The sequence below is a fragment of the Lepidochelys kempii genome, chromosome 14 (genome assembly GCF_965140285.1).
Source record: "Lepidochelys kempii isolate rLepKem1 chromosome 14, rLepKem1.hap1, whole genome shotgun sequence".
Lineage (NCBI taxonomy): Eukaryota > Metazoa > Chordata > Testudines > Cheloniidae > Lepidochelys > Lepidochelys kempii.
Window position 1 is genome coordinate 30,937,681 of NC_136393.1, and position 21,473 is coordinate 30,959,153.

General features: G+C 50.7%; 1 protein-coding gene across 4 annotated transcripts in view; it reads right to left on the bottom strand.

The window, feature by feature from the left end:
• Positions 1 to 1,697: 1,697 nt before the first annotated feature.
• LOC140898230 (uncharacterized) overlaps positions 1,698 to 21,473 on the bottom strand; it is a 72,391-nt gene continuing 52,615 nt past the window's right edge. For all 4 annotated transcript variants that reach the window (XR_013634619.1, XR_013634616.1, XR_013634617.1 and 1 more), the window contains 4 exons: positions 6,738 to 6,988; positions 6,065 to 6,163; positions 3,569 to 3,755; positions 1,698 to 2,644 (listed from right to left, as the gene is read on the bottom strand). The gene's annotated coding sequence lies outside the window, so the exon portion shown is untranslated. The remainder of the gene's footprint in view (positions 2,645 to 3,568; positions 3,756 to 6,064; positions 6,164 to 6,737; positions 6,989 to 21,473) is intronic.

Sequence of the window (21,473 nt, forward strand, 5' to 3'; positions counted from 1 at the left end):
CACTGGCAGCCAGTGCTGATCGGAGAGTAGACAAATGATCATCAGGCTTTGTGCTGACCATGTCTAAGTCAGAGCAGCCTTGGGGCTGCTCTAATGTACATTCCGCTCCACATAGGCCCAGGTAAGCTGAGAATAGCTGTACTACAATGCATTCTGGCCATGGGAAGCAGGGCAGTTGAGGCCTTTCCACCAGCCAGGGAAGCCTCTATCTGCAGGCATCCTCTGAGGGTATTGACCCTGTGACATTGCACTTCATAAGCTTTATAAAAATGTTTAAGTGTGAATATGTAGTAACTGGAATATGCTTTATGCAGAAGGTCTCTATAAGCTTTGTAATGATACCTTACAAGTCTACTGAGTGTGTTCATCCTATTTGTATGAATGTGTCATTCTTGTATCTGAAATTAGGAATATGAGATATCACTCTGAGGTCCTACTGTAGTTATGCAAAGTGTGGGCCATTAATGGTGGCTTAGAATCTTGATGGCTCCCATTAGCTAGGACAACTGACTGTAGATGGCTCTGTTCACCTGCAAGCCTTCACTGCATAGGTGCAGGCCAGTCCTGAAAGAATGGAGGGGGGCTCACAGGACATGTGAACATGTCACATGATAGTTGAATCCATCTTTAACCTGGTGTTTTTCCATTTAGAAGCAGGGGTGGGAACCCAGAGAGAACACGAGAGGATTGTGCCAAAGATATAAAAGGGGGTGGAACAGAACAAAGGGGGCTGCCAGTCATAAGAAATCCCCGAGTTACCACCTGAGCTGGAACAAGGCTGTACCAGGGGAAAGGATTGGGCCCAGACTGGAGAGAGTCCAGTCTGGGAAAGAAGCTTATCAGGGTGAGATTTACGTGTATTCCATTTCTTAATGTATTAGGCTTAGACTTGCGTGTTTTGTTTTATTTTGCTTGGTAACTTATTTGTTCTGTCTGTTATTACTTGAAACCATTTAAATCCTACTTTTTATATTTAATGAAAGCACTTTTGTTTATTAATTAACCCAGAGTAAGTGATTAATACCTGGGGGAGCAAACAGCTGGGCATCTCTCCCTATCAGTGTTATAGAGGGTGGACAATTTGAGTTTACCCTGTATAAACTTTATACAGAGTAAAACAGATTTATTTGGGGTTTGGATCCCATTGGGAGCTGGGTGCTGGAGACAGGTGACCTGCTGAGCAGTTTTGGGTTAAAGTCTGCAGCGTTGGGGGTGTAGCCCAGACCTGGGTCTGTGTTTGCAGCTGGCAAGCATGTCTGGCTCAAGAAGGCAGGGTTCTGGAGTCCCAAGCTGGCAGGGAAAATGGGCTCAGAGGCAAATTCAGCGCATCAGGTGACAGGGCACTGCAGGTGTTCTCTTCACTCTGGTCAAATGCCTTGTGTGGGTTGTACCTGTGGGGTGCAGGGGTGGAATGAGCCGGGGACATGTGCCTGTTTGAGTGATTCATAGCAAGCATACGAGGCACCTTTGGGGGAGCCTTGTCCAGGCCTGCCATGGGTCAGCTCTCTGAAACCACCACCCCTGGCAGTGCAAGCCTGACCTTCCAGCCCCCTGCAGGCCTCGCTCTCTGTGTACAGGTTAGCGATCGACACCCCCAAAGCCTCTGAGCGTCCCTCGGGAGTGCTCAGCCTGTTCCACAGAGCACACGCAGAACTGTGACTCTAATCCCACAGGCGCGGTCCACAGCAGCTTGTAAGATTCAATTCAGGCCAACCACTCTATTTAGAACACAGCACTTAGATATACAGAAAACAGGAATGAGTTTATTATCAAAGAACAGAGATGCAAGCGAGAGTGAATAAATACTGGTAACACCCATTGTTTCATGTTCTGTGTGTATATAAATCTCCCCACTGTATTTTCCACTGAATGCATCCAAAGAAGTGAGCTGTAGCTCACGAAAGCTTATGCTCAAATAAATTGGTTAGTCTCTAAGGTACCACAAGTCCTCTTTTTCTTTCTGCAAATACTGGAAAGTAATGGTTACATAGAAAACAAAATCCTAACACTTTCTACAGCCAGGGTTCTCACAAATTTTTGGCAGCCTCAGAATGTGGCTCTGACAATTCAGAGGCCTCACCAGCCAAGTCACTCAAACCTGCCGACTGCAATCCCCAGCGAGACCTGTACCTGCCATGCAGTGCTCGGCATGCTGCCCTCTCTAGCAGCCACTGTTAACCTGAGCTCCCTGCTGCCTCCTTTCCCCAGGGGGGCGGGGGGGGTCAGACACCCCAGGGACGTTGCTGAAGAGGGCTGGGGGAGAACAGCGAGTGTCCCAGCTGAAATCCCAGCGCGCTGCGAGGGCACCTCTGGCTATGGCGGGCTCTGTCTCCGGCCCAGCACCGTGCTGCGGGGAGGAGCCGAGAGTTCAGGGACACGCCGGCTCCCATCGGTCTCCGATACACGCAGGACGCGAACGGACCAGGGTCGTGTCTGGTGGTTTCACTAGCACTGAATGGTGGATCGACCTGAGCTCAAACCGCTCAGACACCAGAATCCCCAGCCCAGGGAATTAGTCCAGAGGGGTGAGAGAGACTCACAGGTGGTTGAATTTGGTGCCGTTGGTCCATTTCCAGGGCTGACCCTGTTCCCTCCGGAGGCCGATCCAGTGGTCCCGGACACCCTTATGGCGCAGCAGGAACGCCTTCAAGAAAGCCGAGGGACAGCAGGTATCAGCCCCAGCTCCGGTGCTTCCCCCCCCTCCTCCAGGGCTCTGTGCCGCAGAGAATCCCAGTCTCATATTCACAGAGTATCAGGGTTGGAAGGGACCTCAGGAGATCTTCTAGTTCCACCCCCATTCCCAATTAAATGATCCAACACATTTCTGCCCCATATCCCTAAATGGCCCCCTCAAGAATTGAACTCACAACCCTGGGTTTAGCAGGCCAATGCTCAAACCACTGAGCTATCCCTCCCCCCATATTGAAGGGTGCTCAGTTTATTTTCGGCGGGGGGGGTGTTTCCCCTCCCTTTTGCAAAGTACAAGATCACCCAAGCAGTATTAACCCTCCCCCTGCACAGAGCAGCCCCACCCAGTCCAGTCACCCGCACCCCAAGTCCCCCTGGGCTGGGGGGAGCTGCTGGGTCTAAGCTCTCTGCAGAGACCTCTCTTCTCACAGATCATTCCCCACTCACCACAACAAGGCAGAAGGAGGGAGCGAGTCAAGCTGAAGTGGGAGCGGTCAATGTGAGAGGATCCCCTCCTCCCCCCTCCTCAGCTGGCTGCTCCTTTCCCATCCCCACAACAGGAGCACTGGCTGGGTTCTCAGTCCCACTCCAGCAGCCAGCAGGCCAGGAGATGCCTGAGCCAGCCCTGCCCTAGACAGAAGCTGTCTCCCTATTTGGGGAGGGGGCAGCTGAGAATGGGCAATCCCTGTGATCACACACAGACAGTAGGGCCCTGGGCCCAGCCAGGGCTGGCGTTCAGCCGCTGGAAGTTCATTCACTCTGGCCTCCCAGCACGGGAGGGCTCAGAGCTGCTCCTCACCCCACGGGGCAGAGCCCAGGTCCTACTTCAGCAGCCACCACTGTGCCAAGATCAGTGTCTGGCAATTCGAGAGTCTCTCACCGTTTCCTGCTCACTGTCGATCCCAGCCAGGGAGGCACCCGCTGCAGAGCAGCGGCTCTGGCTGTCGGTCCAGCTCCCTTCCCTCTCTGAGAAATAGTAGCATTTCCCTTGGTATCCCATCCAGCCGTCCGGGCACAAGGGGCCAGCAGGGGGCACAGATCAGCTGATGAAAGCTGAGATGTCAGCACTGAGAATGAGACAGTCACATGGAGGGTAAGAGTTACACCTCGAATTGGGCATTTGACTGGTACAAAAATTGGTCAATTGAGTGTCAAAGAGTGGTCAGATATTTTAAAATACCAATTTATCAGAACAGTAACAAAAAAGAGCAAGACGTCATTGTCTCCAGTAGGTTTAGCTTTCAATAGATACGTATCTAAGTAATTTTTTTTAAAAAATGTATTTCACTAAGTTATTTTAACTCAGAAAAAAAAGGCGAAACAATGAAACCAAGTTCTGAAAAACACAAGTGAGACTCCAAGACGCAATCAAAAAGGCAGGCTGCCACCTACCCTCAGGGTTCTTGCTGGAGTATTTGACTGCGGCCAAACAGGCAGTCAATTGACCTGCTTGCCAAGTCTACTGGGACCCCCAGCTGGGGCTGGTCCACGGCAATCAGACACAGGAGGATGGAGATGTTTGTCACAGTAAATTTGCCTGGCAAGAAGGATTCCAGGGACACTCCCAGCCTGGGAGGGACTGACACAGCTCAGAGCATTTCACCCCAGGCACAAGATCAACAGCTTGACGTTCAACCTAGCAACAAACGGCAGGTGAACAACTGAGAAGAACTTGGGAACTTTCAAGCAGGGACATGAAAGCCACAAGGGGGCGCCAGAAACCACAGCAACCGGAAGTGACCTGTTGCACTGTGGGCCAGGAATGATGGAACTTAATTCACCTCCTACCTGCAGACTTTTCTCTCCCCAAACACAGCAGCAAGAAAGGCACTTTCTGTAAGGCCTCACAGCAGTGTAACCCTTTCAGAGCCATGAAAGAGCAGCAGTGGGGTCACCCTTAAGTGACACCAAAGAGGATTTGGAAGGCCTGTCTAGTTGAGAGGAGTCGGACTCAAACCCCTCCAGACGTTTTTGAGCACATCACTTTTTTTTTGCACCACAGTAACTCGGTAGCTGGTTTTCAAGCCTTCCCATGTGGCTGGCGCTCAGCGAGGAACAGACACTCTAAGTAGGGAAGAGTTAGGAAACGTGGCAGCGGTGATCAGAAAACGAGCATGTGTTCACTCACGCACAAGGCATGTCTGACCCTCTAGATTTAACTGTCCAGTGCACGGTAGCCCACACCTCTGCCCTACTGAACTGAGCAGAGAAGTCAGTGACTAACAGTTGATGGCACAGGCTGTCTCCACCATCCATCTCCAGGTCAGATGCCACATGTTCTACAGAGCTCCCTGCACCTGCAGGTGTGTAACCAACCCTAAGCTCACAGATTCCCACCTTACACAGTGAGAGCCAATGCTGCCCATTGCAACAGCCTGCCATTACAGCAGGGAGCTGGGATTCAGGGCCCATCTGTATCAGAGCAAGCTGCACCAGTATAATCACAGTGACGCAGTGACATCAGGGCAAACACCTCCTGGAGATGCGCTGGAGCAGTGCAGCTCGCTCTGGTAACTTCCTGCAGCGAACTGCACCAAGGCAAGCTGCTTTGTGCACCAGTGCAGTGCGTCTCCTTTAGCGGTTTGCACCAATTCAACTGCACGGATGTCATGACATCGGCACAGAGGATTCCTAATGCAGACAGACCTGGATTCAATCCCCTCTGCCAGCTGCTAAACCCTCCTGGGGCCCAGTGATCAGATCCCAGGGCAATAGAAAAATCCCACCCCCGACAGTCTCCAGCACGCCCTACTCCAGACAACAGGGGGATACAGCAGGGTTCATGTTCACCGCAAACAGACACCCTCTGCACGAGCACACGCTGTCTGGGCAGCCGGGGGTGTGAATGGTGCTATGGGAGCCTTCATGGCCACGCTCAGCGATTGGGGGGTTTCCACACTGCGCTGGTGGAGGGGTCTAGACTGAGTTCTCCGGCTCATTTCAATAACACTGCAGCACCTGCCGCCCGGCCACAGGCGTGACCTGAAGATCCAGGAAGGCCAGGCTGGTAACCTCAGAGCAACACAGGGAAGGCAAAGGGCTCAGGGATGCGCTGCACCCTGTCCCATTGGACACCCTGGACAGGGACTGCTTCATGGCACATGGCAAAGGCGACTTGGGTCCAAAGTGCTCAGAGATGGGCTGGGGGGGGCTAATGTCAGTCAGATCGTCCCGACACAGAAAGTGCCCAGGTGCAGGGGTCTGGGACGGAGCAGGAGGAAGGTTGGGGAGGAACATCCCCCAGGAATCCTCTGTCCCAGGGGCAGAAGCCAGACAGGCCGGGAGGAGAAAGTGAGCGTGGTAGGTCACGGGGGAATGGGATGCACGGAGATCGTAGATGGAGGGGAAGGGAGCGGGGCGGAAGCTGGGAACTCACCTGCCAGAGCAATGATGGCAGCGATCAAAGCAGACGATACAACTATCAGTGCAACCACAACTCCACAGGTTGGACTTTTCTGGCAGTTACAAGGAGGGTCTGAAACAGAAAGACCCGTCAGGCAGGGCTGGGAGGACACGTCTCACTGACAGCACCGGGGCTGGAGCTGCCCTGGAACATGCACCGTTCTGTCGATTGCTCCTTCCCTCAGACGCTCTGGGAGAGGAGCCCTGAGTGTCAGGCAGACCCCCCCCCACCTCCAAGGGCAGATGGAGGGTCCATGGCTCCCTAGAGCTACCCTGGGGCTGTTACCAAGATCCAGCTCTGGCTGGGTAGCAGGGCCTCAGAGCAGCAGCCGGGCCATGGTAAGAGCTGCCGCTGTGGGGAACTACAGACCCTCCCCCTGCTCTGGGCAGGGAGCCTGGGGGGAGGGATACGGACCAGGGGCTGCTCTCTACCCCCCACCCCAGGCAAGTGGAGGGTCATCCACGGCTCCCTGCAACTGCCTGGACTCCAGCTGCCAGCCAGAGGCGGGGTGGGGGGACCTCAGGGGGAAGGGGGGGGGAGGGGAGGGGCCAGTGACAAAAAGCGGGAGGGCCACGCCCCCTTCCAGCACCCCGGGCAGTTTCAGTGTCTCTCTCCAGCCTGCTCACAGGCAGAGATGCCCCATTACCTGGGTTCCCTCCAGTCTCCAGGTGTCCATTGCCATTAACACACAACTCCTGCAGCGGCTCTTCGCTCTCAGCAGCCCCAGTTGCTGTCCCTATTGTCTCTCTCAGCAACACTCAGGCCACAGACGCTGCTGCAGGTGCTGGGCTGGGGTCGGCTCCTCTCGGTCGGAGTGGGTCCGATTTGGCAGCAGCAAAGCCGAGGCAGAGGTCCTGGCCCTGGCTCCCCGTCCCTGCTCCAGACTCTCCAGCCGATCTGAAACCGAGAGGGACCAAGCAGGACAGGTCAGGGGTGGGGGAGGCGATTTGTGGTTTCTCGTTGCCTGCCCAGCAGCCCAACCCCCTGCCAGAGGCGGTGCCATGATGATTAAACCCCCTTAACTCCTATCAGCCCCTCCGCCCCCCAGGGCCTCAGAGACCTGATCTCCTAAAGGCCTCGCCCACCCGTGACAGGCACCCAGCTGGGGGGTGGGGGAGAAGACCCTCCTCACACACACAATCCTCCTAGAAGTAAGTGTGAGTAGGATATCACAAGGGGACAGGGCTAGGGCTCGAAACAGCCCTGTTCCTGACCCAGCCCCCTCCTGGCAGGGCGGGACTTGAAACAGCGTCCTGCGCTCCTCTGCCTGGCCCTTCCTTTCCCTTCCGGGGGGGGGAGAGCTCTCTCGAACCCCCCCCCGCCCTTTGGCCCAGGGCCCGCCCCCTGAATCGCCCCCCTTTGGCCCAAAATCCCCGCCCTTTGGCCAAGAAACGGCCCCTGCCACCGTGCTGCCCTCCCCATGTGGTCCCCAGCCACCGCCCGAGCCCCCCATTTGGAGCCCCGCCCCCATGCGGTTCCCAGACACACACCCGAGCCCCGCCCCCATTCCGGCCCCGCTCTCCCCATTCGGAGCCCCTCCCCCATTTGGTCCCCAGCCCCAAGCCCGAGCCCCGCCCCCCCATTCGGGCCCCAGCCCCTCGAACTCCCCATTCGGTCCCCAGCTCTGAGCCCTCCCCCTCCCAGCCCCCACCCCATTTGGGCTCGTGGTGCCCGCTCGCCCCAGCCCGGCTGTGGCTGTAACTTGCCCGCAAACCCCGCTGTGCAGCGAGCGAGCCACCGCAGAGCAGCCAGCAGCACCCTCCCTCCCTCCCGCGCCCCGGGTGGCTCTGGCAGGGACCGTTGGGACCGGGAGCGTCTCACCCACGGGAAGAGCACCCGGCACCGCAGCCGGGGGGAAGGAGGTGAGGTCCCGCACACCAGGCAAGCCGGCTTGCAGCCGCATCCCGCCGGGTGAGTTCACAGCCACAGCACGACCTCAGCCACAGCTGAGATGCCAGTGCCCGATTTCCTCACAACAGCAGCTGATCCACGTGCGTCCCGCCCTCAGCCTCATCTCCATTTAACCCAGCTCCCCCTTCTCTATTGCATCAAACAAGGTGCCACAAGTACTCCTTTTCTTTTTGCAAATACAGACTAACACGGCTGCTACTCTGAAACCTGTCATGGTGCAAGGCACTGAATTTAGCCGTATGGAGTGGAAATCTATCAACTTCATGAAAAAACTCGTACAGATACAGACAGACATCATCTTCCTTTCCAAATGCAAACAGATGGACATCATACCAAAAGGACTGAAGGTAAAAAATCCATTACAACCTACATATCACACAGACTATGCTGACAGCTTATGCCACACGCTCTCAAAGAAACTGCGGAACCACCTGATCAACATCCTCTACAGCAAACAGGGAAAGATTAACAATGAGCTCTCAAAACTGGATATTCTCATAAAAAAACAACATTCCACACAAACTTCCTCATGGCTGGACTTTACAAAAACTAGACAAGCCATTTACAACACACACTTTGCTTCTCTACAAAAGAAAAAGGACACTAAACTCTCTAAACTACTACATGCCACAAGGGGCCACAACAGTGGTTCCCTTAACCCACGCAGCAATATTGTTCATCTATCCAACTATAGTCTTAGCCCAGAAGAAGAATCTGTCCTATCTCGGGGCCTCTCCTTCGGCCCCTCCAGCCCCACGAACATGATACAGTTCTGTGGTGACCTAGAATCCCATTTTCGACGTCTCCCACTCAAGGAATATTTCCAACACACCTCTGAACAATATACTAGCCCACAGAGACCTTTCTACCAACACTACAAAAAGAAGGATTCTGGGTGGACTCCTCCTGAAGGTCGAAACAACAGACTGGACTTCTACAGAGAGTGCTTCCGCCGACGTGCACGGGCTGAAATAGTGGAAAAGCAACATCACTTGCCGCATAACCTCAGCCATGCAGAACACAATGCCATCCACAGCCTCAGAAACAACACTGACATCATAATCAAAAAGGCTGACAAAGGAGGTGCTGTCGTCATCATGAATAGGTCGGAATATGAACAAGAGGCTGCTCGGCAGCTCTCCCACACCACTTTCTACAAGCCATTACCCTCTGATCCCACTGAGGGTTACCAAAAGAAACTACAGCATTTGCTCAAGAAACTCCCAGAAAAAGTACAAGATCAAATCCGCACAGACACGCCCCTGGAACCCCGACCTGGGATATTCTATCTACTACCCAAGATCCATAAACCTGGAAATCCTGGATGCCCCATCATAGATTCATAGATTCATAGATATTTAGGTCAGAAGGGACCATTATGATCATCTAGTCTGACCTCCTGCACAATGCAGGCCACAGAATTTCACCCACCACTCCTAAAAAAGACCTCACACCTATATCTGTGCTATTGAAGTCCTCAAATTGTAGTTTGAAGACCTCAAGGAGCAGAGAATCCTCCAGCAAGTGACCCGTGCCCCATGCTACAGAGGAAGGCGAAAAACCTCCAGGGCCTTCCAATCTGCCCTGGAGGAAAATTCCTTCCCGACCCCAAATATGGCGATCAGCTAAACCCTGAGCATATGGGCAAGATTCATCAGCCAGATACTACAGAAAATTCTTTCCCGGGTAACTTGGATCTTACCCCATCTAAAAACCCATCACAGGCCATTGGGCCTATTTACCATGAATATTTAATTACCAAAACCATGTTATCCCATCATACCATCTCCTCCATAAACTTATCGAGTTTAATCTTAAAGCAAGATAGATCTTTTGCCCCCACTACTTCCCTCGGAAGGCTATTCCAAAACTTCACTCCTCTGATGGTTAGAAACCTTCGTCTAATTTCTAATCTAAATTTCCTAGTGGCCAGTTTATATCCATTTGTTCTTGTGTCCACATTGGTATTGAGTTTAAATAATTCCTCTCCCTCTCTGGTATTTATCCCTCTGATATATTTATAGAGAGCAATCATATCTCCCCTCAACCTTCTTTTAGTTAGGCTAAACAAGCCAAGCTCCTTGAGTCTCCTTTCATAAGACAAGTTTTCCATTCCTCGGATCATCCTAGTAGCCCTTCTCTGTACCTGTTCCAGTTTGAATTCATCCTTCTTAAACATGGGAGACCAGAACTGCACACAGTATTCCAGGTGAGGTCTCACCAGTGCCTTATATAACGGTACTAAAACCTCCTTATCCCTACTGGAAATACCTCTCCTGATGCATCCCAAGACGACATTAGCTTTTTTCACAGCCATATCACATTGGCAGCTCATAGTCAACCTATGATCAACCAATACTCCAAGGTCCTTTTCCTCCTCCGTTACTTCTAGTTGATGCGTCCCTAGCTTATAACTAAAATTCTTGTTATTAATCCCTAAATGCATGACCTTACACTTCTCACTATTAAATTTCATCCTATTCCTATTACTCCAGTTTACAAGGTCATCCAGATCCTCCTGTAGGGTATCCCTGTCCTTCTCTAAATTAGCAATACCTCCCAGCTTTGTATCATCTGCAAACTTTATTAGCACACTCCCACTTTTTGTGCCCAGGTCAGTAATAAAAAGATTAAATAAGATTGGTCCCAAAACTGATCCTTGAGGAACTCCACTGGTAACCTCCCTCCAACTTGACAGTTCACCTTTCAATAGGACCCGTTGTAGTCTCCCCTTTAACCAATTCCCTATCCACCTTTCAATTTTCCTATTGATGCCCATCTTATCCAATTTAACTAATAATTCCCCATGTGGCACAGTATCAAACGCCTTACTAAAATCTAAATAAATTAGATCCACTGCGTTTCCTTTATCTAAAAAATCTGTTACTCTCTCAAAGAAGGAAATCAGGTTGGTTTGGCACGATCTACCTTTTGTAAAACCATGTTGTGTTTTGTCCCATTTACCATTGACTTCAATGTCCTTAACTACCTTCTCCTTCAAAATTTTTTCCAAGACCTTGCATACTACAGATGTCAAACTAACAGGCCTATAATTACTTGGATCACTTTTTTTCCCTTTCTTAAAAATAGGAACTATGTTAGCAATTCTCCAATCATATGGTACAACCCCTGAATTTACAGATTCATTAAAAATTCTTGCTAATGGGCTTGCAATTTCTTGTGCCAATTCTTTTAATATTCTTGGATGAAGATTATCTGGGCCCCCCGATTTAGCCCCATTAAGCTGTTTGAGTTTCGCTTCTACCTCAGATATGGTGATGTCTACCTCCATATCCTCATTCCCATTTATCATGCTACCATTATCCCTAAGATCCTCTTTAGTCTTATTAAAGACTGAGGCAAAGTATTTGTTTAGATATTGGGCCAGGCATTATATATCATCTCAGGCATTGGCACCCTGACAGCAGGATTGTCTGGCTATGTAGACTCCCTCCTCAGGTCCTATGCTACCAGCACTCCCAGCTATCTTCCAGACACCACTGACTTCCTGAGGAAACTACAATCCATCGGTGATCTTCCTGAAAACACCATCCTGGCCACTATGGATGTAGAAGCCCTCTACAACAACATTCCACACAAAGATGAACTACAAGCCAACAGGACCACTATTCCCCATAATGTCACGGCAAACCTGGTGGCTGAACTTTGTGACTTTGTCCTCACCCATAACTCTTTCACATTTGGGGACAATGTATACCTTCAAATCAGCGGCACTGCTGTGGGTACCCGCATGGCCCCACAGTATGCCAACATTTTTATGGCTGACTTAGAACAACGCTTCCTCTGCTCTCGTCCCCTAATGTCACTACTCTACTTGCGCTACATTGATGACATCTTCATCATCTGGGCCCATGGAAAAGAAGCCCGCGAGGAATTCCAACATGATTTCAACAACTTCCATCCCACCATAAACCTCAGCCTGGAGCAGTCCACACAAGAGATCCACTTCCTGGACACTATGGTGCTAATAAGCAATGGTCACATAACCACCACCCTATACCGGAAACCTACTGACTGCTATTCCTACCTACATGCCTCCAGCTTTCACCCAGATCACACCACACGATCCATTGTCTACAGCCAAGCTCTACAATACAACCGTATTTGCTCCAACCCCTCAGACAGAGACAAACACCTACAAGAGCTCTATCAAGCATTCTTACAACTACAGTAGCCACCTGCTGAAGTGAAGAAACAGATTGACAGAGCAAGAAGAGTACCCAGAAGTCACCTACTACAGGACAGGCCCAACAAAGAAAATAACAGAACGCCACTAGCCATCACCTTCAGCCCCCAACTAAAAACTCTCCAGCGCATCATCAAGGATCTACAAGGTGGGTAGAAAGTTGGCTAGATTGTCGGGCTCAACGGGTAGTGATCAATGGCTCCATGTCTAGTTGGCAGCCGGTGTCAAGTGGAGTGCCCCAGGGGTCGGTCCTGGGGCCAGTTTTGTTCAATATCTTCATAAATGATCTGGAGGATGGTGTGGATTGCACTCTCAGCAAATTTGCGGATGATACTAAACTGGGAGGAGTGGTAGATACACTGGAGGGCAGGGATAGGATACAGAGGGACCTAGACAAATTGGAGGATTGGGCCAAAAGAAATCTGATGAGGTTCAATAAGGATAAGTGCAGGGTCCTGCACTTAGGACGGAAGAACCCAATGCACAGCTACAGACTAGGGACCGAATAGCTAGGCAGCAGTTCTGCGGAAAAGGACCTAGGGGTGACAGTGGACGAGAAGCTGGATATGAGTCAGCAGTGTGCCCTTGTTGCCAAGAAGGCCAATGGCATTTTGGGATGTATAAGTAGGGGCATAGCGAGCAGATCGAGGGACGTGATCGTCCCCCTCTATTCGACATTGGTGAGGCCTCATCTGGAGTACTGTGTCCAGTTTTGGGCCCCACACTACAAGAAGGATGTGGATAAATTGGAGAGAGTCCAGCGAAGGGCAACAAAAATGATTAGGGGACTGGAACACACGACTTATGAGGAGAGGCTGAGGGAACTGGGATTGTTTAGTCTGCAGAAGAGAAGAATGAGGGGGGATTTGATAGCTGCTTTCAACTACCTGAGAGGTGGTTCCAGAGAGGATGGTTCTAGACTATTCTCAGTTGTAGAAGAGGACAGGACAAGGAGTAATGGTCTCAAGTTGCAGTGGGGGAGGTTTAGGTTGGATATTAGGAAAAACTTTTTCACTAGGAGGGTGGTGAAACACTGGAATGCGTTACCTAGGGAGGTGGTAGAATCTCCTTCCTTAGAAGTTTTTAAGGTCAGGCTTGACAAAGCCCTGGCTGGGATGATTTAATTGGGGATTGGTCCTGCTTTGAGCAGGAGGTTGGACTAGATGACCTCCTGAGGTCCCTTCCAACCCTGATATTCTATGATTCTATGACTCTATGATCTACAACCTATCCTGAAGGACGACCCATTGCTTTCACAGATCTTGGGAGACAGGGCAGTCCTTGCTTACAGACAGCCCCTCAACCTGAAGCAAATACTCACCAGCAACCATACACCATACCACAGAACCACTAATCCAGGAACCTATCCTTACAACAAAGCCCATTGCCAACTGTGTCCACATATCTATTCAGGGGACACCATCATAGGGCCTAATAACATCAGCCACACTATCAGAGGCTCGTTCACCTGCACATCTACCAATGTGGTATATGCCATCATGTGCAAGCAATGCCCCTCTGCCATGTACATTGGTCAAACTGGACAGTCTCTACGTAAAAGAATAAATGGACACAAATCAGATGTCAAGAATTATAACATTCATAAACCAGTCGGAGAACACTTCAATCTCTCTGGTCACTCGAACTCAGACCTAAAAGTGGCAATTCTTCAACAACAAAAAACTTCAAAAACAGACTCCAAGGAGAGACTGCTGAATTGGAATTAATTTGCAAACTGCATACAATTAACTTAGGATTGAATAGAGACTGGGAGTGTATGGGTCATTGCACAAAGTGAAACTATTTCCCTATGTTTATTCTCCCCCCACCCCCCACTGTTCCTCCGATGTTCTTGTTAACTGCTGAAAATGGCTCACCTTAATTAGCACTACAAAAGGTTTTGTTCCCCCCCCCTATTTTTTTCTGGTAATAGCTCATCTTAAGTGATCGCTCTCCTTAGAGTGTGTATGGTAACACCCATTGTTTCATGTTCTGTGTGTATATAAATCTCCCCACTGTATTTTCCACTGAATGCATCCGATGAAGTGAGCTGTAGCTCACGAAAACTTATGCTCAAATAAATTGGTTAGTCTCTAAGGTGCCACAAGTACTCCTTTTCTTTTGACAGCACTCTGTGTAGTCAGTTACACTGCTTCCCCCAGAGAAGCATTCATCAAATCTTTGGAAGCTGTGCACTGCTTCAGGACAATACAATCAGTCATGTCTCTCTCCCCCCACACCCTCCACATGTGTATTCCTAAAGACCTAATCATCTTTATTTATACCTCTTCTGTACCCCTCTAACTAGTGCTTCATATACATCCCCAGGGGAAGGGGAGGGCAAATGAGTGCACCCCACACTCAGAGAGACACTGACCTGGGAGCGATTTCTAGACACGGTTGAAAATCTTTTCCAAAGGAAGGATTGTCTGTAGAAAAGTGACTATTTTTGGAATGCAAGGGTTTTTCAGGAAAGATTGTCAAGACTGTAGGAATTTCCTGGTTTCACAATATTGTTCTGACACATTTAAAATCAATCTTTTGTTCACTACGCACTCTCTTCCATGACTCCACCCCCTTTAACCCAAAACCTGAGTTTGTTCTAAGTGAAAAAATGCAACTAAATTTTTTTGCAAAAACGTTGATATACATTTAAACATTTGATGAGTCCCACCCCAGAGATGGCTGCATTTCAGCACTGGACGAGCGATCGCTGCGCATTGTTACTATATGGCTGTCAACCAGCTGCTTCACCCAACCCCAGGGGCAGTTATATTTCAGTACTTGGCAAGCAATCCCTGGGCAACCTTGCTGCACGGCTATTGCCAGCTGCCCCAACCCAGAGGTGGCTGCATTTCATGCACTGGGGCTGTGATATACCAGAGGGATTAGGCAAGCTGAGGACTCAGAAGTAGACCTAAAAAACCTGTATCTATGGAAACTGAGGCAGTAACACACCTATCCTCCTTTCAGGTATTTTGTTCATCCCTTTCCTGGTGACACATGTGAAACTGGATCATACCAGCTTCAGGGTAGAGACCACGCAGTTGTAACTAAGTGTCTCTACAGCACCTAGCACAGCTCTTCAGGGCAGAGACAGTCTCTTACTATATACAGATACAGCACCGAGCACAATGGGATTCTGTTCTGCTGGGAGCCATAAAACACTGAACATTAAATCCCACCAAATGATGGTAAATCCATCCTCATCATCGTATCCGCTCATTATACTCCACATCTGAACATAGCCATTATATGCACAACATGACCCGATATCTCAATGTCTGTACTTTGACCCGTTAAACTTTTACCCCCAATCGCAGAGATTGCAGATTATGTATTCCTTATGCCATCTGTTCCTAATCTGAATTTCGCATCCCTTGGAAATCTGTACCTTATTCCCTGATAACCAGAAACTTCTATTCTTAAACTCTGTACCGTTTTCCTTTTACTTCAACATCATCTTAATAAAATTATTAAATCTGCAAATAATATTACATCATTCATGTGTCCTGGGAGGCCCTTTAGCCCACCTTTGGGGGCTGTGAAAACTACAATAGGGCTGCTGCAATATCAGGGTCTCCCAAATAACCTCTGATCTCCACCCAAGCCCATGTCACCCTTTGCAGAGCAGGGGGTTGGGAATCAGTTTCACAAGCCACTGCTACGTAGGAAGATGCCCTGATTCTCATGGGTGACTTTAATTTTCCTGATATCTGCTGGGAGAGCAATACAGCGGTGCATAGACAATCCAGGAAGTTTTTGGAAAGCGTAGGGGACAATTTCCTGGCGCAAGTGCTAGAGGAGCCAACTGGGGGGGCACTTTTCTTGACCTGCTGCTCACAAACCAGGTAGAATTAGTGGGGGAAGCAAAAGTGGATGGGAATCTAGGAGGCAGTGACCATGAGTTGGTTGAGTTCAGGATCCTGACACAGGGAAGAAAGGTAAGCAGCAGGATACGGACCCTGGACTTCAGGAAAGCAGACTTCGACTCCCTCAGGGAACGGATGGCCAGGATCCCCTGGGGGACTAACTTGAAGGGGAAAGGAGTCCAGGAGAGCTGGCTGTATTTCAAGGAATCCCTGTTGAGGTTACAGGGACAAACCATCCCGATGAGTCGAAAGAATAGTAAATATGGCAGGCGACCAGCTTGGCTTAATAGTGAAATCCTAGCGGATCTTAAACATAAAAAAGAAGCTTACAAGAAGTGTAAGGTTGGACATATGACCAGGGAAGAGTATAAAAATATTGCTCAGGCATGTAGGAATGAAATCAGGAGGGCCAAATCGCACCTGGAGCTGCAGCTAGCAAGAGATGTCAAGAGTAACAAGAAGGATTTCTTCAGGTATGTTGGCAACAAGAAGAAAGCCAAGGAAAGTGTGGGCCCCTTACTGAATGAGGGAGGCAACCTAGTGACAGAGGATGTGGAAAAAGCTAATGTACTCAATGCTTTTTTTGCCTCTGTCTTCACGAACAAGGTCAGCTCCCAGACTGCTGCACTGGGCATCACAAAATGGGGAGTAGATGGCCAGCCCTCTGTGGAGAAAGAGGTGGTTAGGGACTATTTAGAAAAGCTGGACGTGCACAAGTCCATGGGGCCGGACGAGTTGCATCCGAGAGTGCTGAAGGAATTGGCGGCTGTGATTGCAGAGCCATTGGCCATTATCTTTGAAAACTCGTGGCGAACGGGGGAAGTCCCGGATGACTGGAAAAAGGCTAATGTAGTGCCAATCTTTAAAAAAGGGAAGAAGGAGGATCCTGGGAACTACAGGCCAGTCAGCCTCACCTCAGTCCCTGGAAAAATCATGGAGCAGGTCCTCAAAGAATCAATCCTGATGCACTTGCATGAGAAGAAAGTGATCAGGAACAGCCAGCATGGATTCACCAAGGGAAGGTCATGCCTGACTAATCTAATCGCCTTTTATGATGAGATTACTGGTTCTGTGGATGAAGGGAAAGCAGTGGATGTATTGTTTCTTGACTTTAGCAAAGCTTTTGACATGGTCTCCCACAGTATTCTTGTCAGCAAGTTAAGGAAGTATGGGCTGGATGAATGCACTGTGAGGTGGGTAGAGAGCTGTCTAGATTGTCGGGCTCAACAGGTAGTGATCAATGGCTCCATGTCTAGTTGGCAGCCGGTATCAAGTGGAATGCCCCAAGGGTCGGTCCTGGGGCCAGTTTTGTTCAATATTCATAGATTCATAGATATTTAGGTCAGAAGGGACCATTATGATCATCTAGTCTGACCTCCTGCACAATGCAGGCCACAGAATTTCACCCACCACTCCTAAAAAAGACCTCACACCTATATCTGTGCTATTGAAGTCCTCAAATTGTAGTTTGAAGACCTCAAGGAGCAGAGAATCCTCCAGCAAGTGACCCGTGCCCCATGCTACAGAGGAAGGCGAAAAACCTCCAGGGCCTTCCAATCTGCCCTGGAGGAAAATTCCTTCCCGACCCCAAATATGGCGATCAGCTAAACCCTGAGCATATGGGCAAGATTCATCAGCCAGATACTACAGAAAATTCTTTCCCGGGTAACTTGGATCTTACCCCATCTAAAAACCCATCACAGGCCATTGGGCCTATTTACCATGAATATTTAATTACCAAAACCATGTTATCCCATCATACCATCTCCTCCATAAACTTATCGAGTTTAATCTTAAAGCAAGATAGATCTTTTGCCCCCACTACTTCCCTCGGAAGGCTATTCCAAAACTTCACTCCTCTGATGGTTAGAAACCTTCGTCTAATTTCTAATCTAAATTTCCTAGTGGCCAGTTTATATCCATTTGTTCTTGTGTCCACATTGGTACTGAGTTTAAATAATTCCTCTCCCTCTCTGGTATTTATCCCTCTGATATATTTATAGAGAACAATCATATCTCCTCTCAGCCTTCTTTTAGTTAGGCTAAACAAGCCAAGCTCCCTGAGTCTCCTTTCATAAGACAAGTTTTCCATTCCTCGGATCATCCTAGTAGCCCTTCTCTGTACCTGTTCCAGTTTGAATTCATCCTTCTTAAACATGGGAGACCAGAACTGCACACAGTATTCCAGGTGAGGATCTGGAGGACGGTGTGGATTGCACTCTCAGCAAATTTGCGGATGATACTAAACTGGGAGGAGTGGTAGATACGCTGGAGGGGAGGGATAGGATACAGAAGGACCTAGACAAATTGGAGGATTGGGCCAAAAGAAATCTGATGAGGTTCAATAAGGATAAGTGCAGGGTCCTGCACTTAGGACGGAAGAACCCAATGCACCGCTACAGACTAGGGACCGAATGGCTAGGCAGCAGTTCTGCGGAAAAGGACCTAGGGGTGACAGTGGACGAGAAGCTGGATATGAGTCAGCAGTGTGCCCTTGTTGCCAAGAAGGCCAATGGCATTTTGGGATGTATAAGTAGGGGCATAGCGAGCAGATCGAGGGACGTGATCGTTCCCCTCTATTCGACAATGGTGAGGCCTCATCTGGAGTACTGTGTCCAGTTTTGGGCCCCACACTACAAGAAGGATGTGGATAAATTGGAGAGAGTCCAGCGAAGGGCAACAAAAATGATTAGGGGTCTAGAACACGACTTATGAGGAGAAGCTGAGGGAGCTGGGATTGTTTAGCCTGCAGAAGAGAAGAATGAGGGGGGATTTGATAGCTGCTTTCAACTACCTGAAAGGGGGTTCCAAAGAGGATGGCTCTAGACTGTTCTCAATGGTAGCAGATGACAGAACGAGGAGTAATGGTCTCAAGTTGCAGTGGGGGAGGTTTAGATTGGATATTAGGAAAAACTTTTTCACTAAGAGGGTGGTGAAACACTGGAATGCGTTACCTAGGGAGGTGGTAGAATCTCCTTCCTTAGAGGTTTTTAAGGTCAGGCTTGACAAAGCCCTGGCTGGGATGATTTAACTGGGAATTGGTCCTGCTTCGAGCAGGGGGTTGGACTAGATGACCTTCAGGGGTCCCTTCCAACCCTGATATTCTATGATTCTATGATTCTATAAGATCACAGCTTATCTCGTCCAGGGACTTCATGGTTGCAGCACTCCTTGCAGGTGAGGTCCCTGCTCCATCTCCCCCTCTCTGTGCATTAGCTGAGGGGGGAGCCCGAACTCCCCTCTTCACACACATCATGTCTTCCCCCATTGCTAGTGCAAGGAAAAACCCGGGAAAAAAGTCAGCCGCAAGGAGACTGCAATACACACAGGGGCGTGGCCATATACTCTATTAGCATCCTGATCCTGGATTGGACAAGGCACCAAGAGCCTTAACTACATCCGCTGTTGAAATGAATGGGCTGGGACAAAGACCCAGGATGGGCTAACAGCCGTGTTGCAGCCATTTGACCTAGGGGGCAGTGTGCGGGGAATGGGGGAGCGAGAGAGGCTGCTGGGGCTTGCAGGCTGAGGCCCTGAGGTGAGGGCAAAGAGGATGCTGGGGCCACGAGAAAATGGCCAGACAATACGCTGCAGTAGCCACTAAGGGAAGTGGCCGACCAGCGGCCTGCAGGTCCCCCAGAAGGGGGAGCACAGAGCGTGACACAGGCACGGGGCTGTGTGGTCAAAGAGGACACCCGGCCCGTCACATGTGCAGACTTTTGTTTCTCCTGGTGGGTGCTCCACCCCGAGGCCCCGCCCTCGCTACACCTCTTCCTGCCCCCTTCCCCCAAGGTCCCTCCCCACATGGCCGCCACTCACTCCTCTCCATCCCCTCCCCCGAGGCCCCTCACCTGCCTGCCACTTGCTCCTCTCCGCCCCTCCCCCGAGCGCCTCCTGCTAGCCGATCCAGCCCCGGGGCTGCTGGACCAACTGGGTGGTGGCCAGCCAGGGAGCCCTGGAGCCACGGCTCACATATCCCACCTGGGCGTCTCTGGCTAGCAGCAAACACCTCCCTGATTCCAGGCAGATGTGGGGAGCTGGTTTAGGTTACATGGTGCATGGAGGGGGGCCAGGCTGAAGGGTGCAATCTGACCCCCCAGATCCCCATCGGTGGTTCACCTCTCAGAGGTGCACTTTGATTCCAGGGGCCGTGACTGCGGGTTTCATTCCCAGCTCTGGGTTTTCTTTGTCGCAGTCACTGGGGGCTGCTCCCACCTTCCCTCCCTGATTCTTTCGGGTTTTTCTTCTTCTCCCTCCTCTCTTCTCTCTCTTTCCTTCTCCAGTTCCTGCTTCTACCCTAGTTCTTTCTCTCCCCCGTCCCCTTCCTGCATTTCTCCTGTTCCCCCTTTTCTCAATCCTCCCTCCTTCCTTTCCTCACCTCAATTTCAATCTCCCCCCCCACCCTGCATGTTCTCCTCACCGCCTCTCCTGAGTCTGCTCTGCATGCAGCCCGTTCTCTGGGTGTGGGGATAGGAGGCTTTCAAGGGGAACCCTGCTCTCTGTGATGAACAATGTGCTGTCCTTTGGTTTCCAGTGGACATTTTGTGTTACGGTTGTTACAGCCAGAAATCTTCCCTAATATTCGTTTACATGGCTATCAATGCCACGTCACCCTCCCCTCCTCCTCCTCCTGTGCCCCCTGGCCCTGAGGTGGGCAAGACCCCAGATCCCACCCAGAAATGGCGGTTACAGGGTTTGAGTTTTCTCACGCTGTTTTCAAAGATCAGTCTGAGTCCATTTCATGAATTGTTCATTTCCCTCCCCCCGCCCACCAGAGGAGGGCCGGGTAGGGAAGGCTGTGACTCCCCAAATAGCCTGGCCCCCACCCCCTATCCGCCCCCTCCCACTTCCCGCCCCCTGACTGACCCCCATCCCTAACCGCCCCCTCTGGGACCCCATCCCGTATCCAACCCCTGTTCCCTGAGTGCCCCGATCCCTATCCACACCCCTGCTCCCTGACAGCCCCCCCCCGGGAATCCCACACCTATCCAACCCCCCCTGTTCCTCATCTCCTGACCACCCCCCCGCAGAACCTCCACACCATCCAACTGCCCCATCCCCTGACTGCCCCTTATCTAAGCCCCGCTCCCTTACCATGCCGCTCAGAGCAGCAGGAGCTCGCAGCCCCACCGCCTCGCTGCCCAGTAGGAGCAGGAGGCCAGAGCGCCAAAGGCGCAGTGAGGTGAGGCTGCAGGGGCGGAGGGACAGTAGGGGGGGAACCGGGGGCTAGCCTCCCCTGCCAGGAGCTCAGGTCCCGGGCAGGACAGTCCCGCAGGCCGGATGTGGCCTGGGGGCCATAGTTTACCCACCTCTGCTCTAGGTCCTCACATCCAGGGCTGTGCTTAAGTCTTGTGGAGATTTCCTGCATAACATCTCTAAGATACAGCCTTTC